Source organism: Cervus elaphus, chromosome 6 (assembly GCF_910594005.1).
Source record: "Cervus elaphus chromosome 6, mCerEla1.1, whole genome shotgun sequence".
NCBI lineage: Eukaryota > Metazoa > Chordata > Mammalia > Artiodactyla > Cervidae > Cervus > Cervus elaphus.
Window position 1 is genome coordinate 24078743 of NC_057820.1, and position 2798 is coordinate 24081540.

Here is a 2798-nt window from a genome sequence, read left to right on the forward strand (position 1 = left end):
CTGAAATTCCGTGGGCATGTGTCTTATAAGCAGTATAAGCACAATTCTTAGAAGCAGAATTTTAAGCCAATCTGAGAGTCTCTGTTTTTCAATAGAAATTGCAAGCATTATTTTGACTGCTACTTGCTATCGAATGCTCAGTTCAGTTCATTTCAGTCACTCAGTCGTGTCTGACTCCTTGCTATCCCATGGAGTGCAGCACGCCAGGCCTCCCTGTCCATCACCAACTCCCAGAGCTTACTCAAACTCATGTCCATTGAGTCGGTGATACCATCCAACCATCTCATCCTCTCTTGTCGCCTTCCCCTCCCGCCTTCAATCTTTCCCAGCATCAGGGGCTTTTCAAATGAGTCAGCTCTGCGCATCAGGGGCCAAAGTATTGGAGTTTCAGCTTTAACATCAGTCGAAAGCTCAGTTGCTCATATGGAATGCTCAGTTGGTGAAACTGAAGGTCTTTCACTCAGAAGAGAAAAATCAAGGAGAAGAACCTGAGGCTTGCATGCTTCTGAGATGCTGGGAATGGCCCCGGCACTCCTGACCACACTTCTGGCTGGGATGTCACTGAGATCCCTGAAATGGAGCCTTCTGTTGCTGTGCCTGCCGAGTTTCCTGGTGATGTGGTACCTCAGCCTGCCAGTGTCAGTCTGCAATGTGATAGAATGTGTGAACTGGATGTGCTTCTATGAGCATGAACCCATTTACAGACAAGACTTCTGCTTCACACTTCAAGAGCATTCGGACTGCTCTCATCAAAACCCATATCTTGTCATCCTGGTGACCTCACACCCCTCAGATGTGAAAGCCAGGCTGGCCATAAGAGGTACTTAGGGTGAAAAGAAGTCTTGGTGGGGATATGAAGTTCTTACATTTTTCTTATTAAGCCACCAGGCTGAAAAGGAAGACATTAGCATTAATGTCTAGCATTATCCTTAGAGGATGAACACCTCCTTTATGGAGACATAATACGACAGGATTTTCTAGACACATACAGTAATCTGACCTTGAAAACCATTATGGCATTTAGGTGGGCAACTGAGTTTTGCCCCAGTGCCAGGTATATCATGAAGACAGACACTGATGTTTTCGTCAATACTGGCAATTTAGTGAAGTATCTTTTAAATTTAAACCACTCAGAGAAGTTTTTCACAGGTTTTCCTCCAACTGATAACTATTCCTATAAAGGGTTTTACCAAAAAACCCATATTTTATACCAGGAATATCCCTCCAAGGTATTCCCTCCTTCCTGCAGTGGATTCTGTTATACAGAATCTAGGAAATGATGAGTCACGTAAAACCCATCAAGTTTGAAGATGTTTATGTTGGGATATGTTTGAATTTATTAAAAGTGGACATTCATATTCTAGAACACACCAACCTTTTCTTTTTATATAGGATTCATTTGGATTTCTGTCAGCTCAGACACATGATTGCAGCCAATGGCTTTTCTTCCAAGGAAATTATCACCTTTTGGCAGATTATGCTAAGGAATACCACATGTCATTATTAATTTGACATTCTACCCAAAGCCTAGAAAAGGGAGGGATACTTTGTGGAAAGTGTTAACGTTAGACTGTGAAATTAATGAAAAACTCGTGAGAAGGTCACTGTCTGGCTTACACAAAGCTGAAACTCATGTCGAGCCTATAGACTGGAGACTGGAGGGTTACACTTGACCTGTGGTTTATTTTGACAGCAATCAAGTCAAGCCTTTTAAAGGTGATGTTTAGAGTAATTAAACATCTTACAAAGGAAGGGGAGGTTTTTGTTAATAAAACTAATAGGACCAAACAATTTGAACATGTCATTCTATAGACTAGAGCTTCTTAAATGGGCCTCATTGAATTATAAGCTCATTTATCCATAACAGCAAAACAGTGTGGAGTATTATTCATTGATCAATCTAGTCAGTTCAGGGTTTTGTGTATATCTTACATGGATTACTAGTTTTTTTAAATATATAGTTCTGTGTAAAAGAAACTGAGGTTATTTCTGAACAAAATTTAATCTGTTTTAGGTCATTTGGAAGGTATTTCAAGATGTTGCAGTATTAAAGAGTTATCAGTTATTATTTAATAATACTTAGAGTTTTGCACTTTATGGATGTGTGAATATTTTGGTTGTTTCAATACTGTATTAACAAAATAAATTTCTTTTCCAGTTACTTCAGTGATGAGTTTATGATGAATAGCTCCATTAATGTGTAGTCATTATTGCATATCAATAATCTCTTGGACTTTGATAAATATTTCATCAAGTTAATTTAGAGAAGAATTAAAGCAAGAAGGTCAAAATTATTGTCTTGTTTTTAAAAACATAATCCCCGGTGTTTTTAGATGTCACTTCATTTGTCTTATTTTTCTTCCTGGAAATTCGGAGTAATATAGAATGCCAGGTAGCATATTTCCTTTAGGAAAGGACTCTGAAGCCAAAAAAGAAAAAACAAACGTGATGGCCAGAATATCATGAAAAGGAGTATCCTATTTCAGTGCTTGAGTTGGAAAGAGAAGACTAATATTTGAGTTGCATTGTTAACTGCTCCATGTTTTTTCTCATTAACAATCAGTTTGAGAATAAAAAAAGAATAAAGAAAAAACCCACTGTTGCTCGTGTTACTAGTTTCACATCAAGAGGAAAGCCCTACTATGTGGTCTAAAATCAGGTCTGATTTCCATGTCGTAGAGAAACACATGGTTTCATAGGAGTGGTAACGTATGTCACCTTTGACCTGCTGGTTGGTCCAAGAAGAGCACTCCTTGCCCCCATATTCTTGGGGTTGTGTAGTTTCCCATTATGTCTGA

The 2798-nt window shown here is 38.7% G+C and overlaps 1 pseudogene; it reads left to right on the forward strand.

Moving 5' to 3' along the window:
* Window positions 1–507: 507 nt before the first annotated feature.
* On the forward strand, window positions 508–1507 carry LOC122696163 (annotated as a pseudogene).
* The last annotated feature ends 1291 nt before the right edge of the window (window positions 1508–2798 follow it).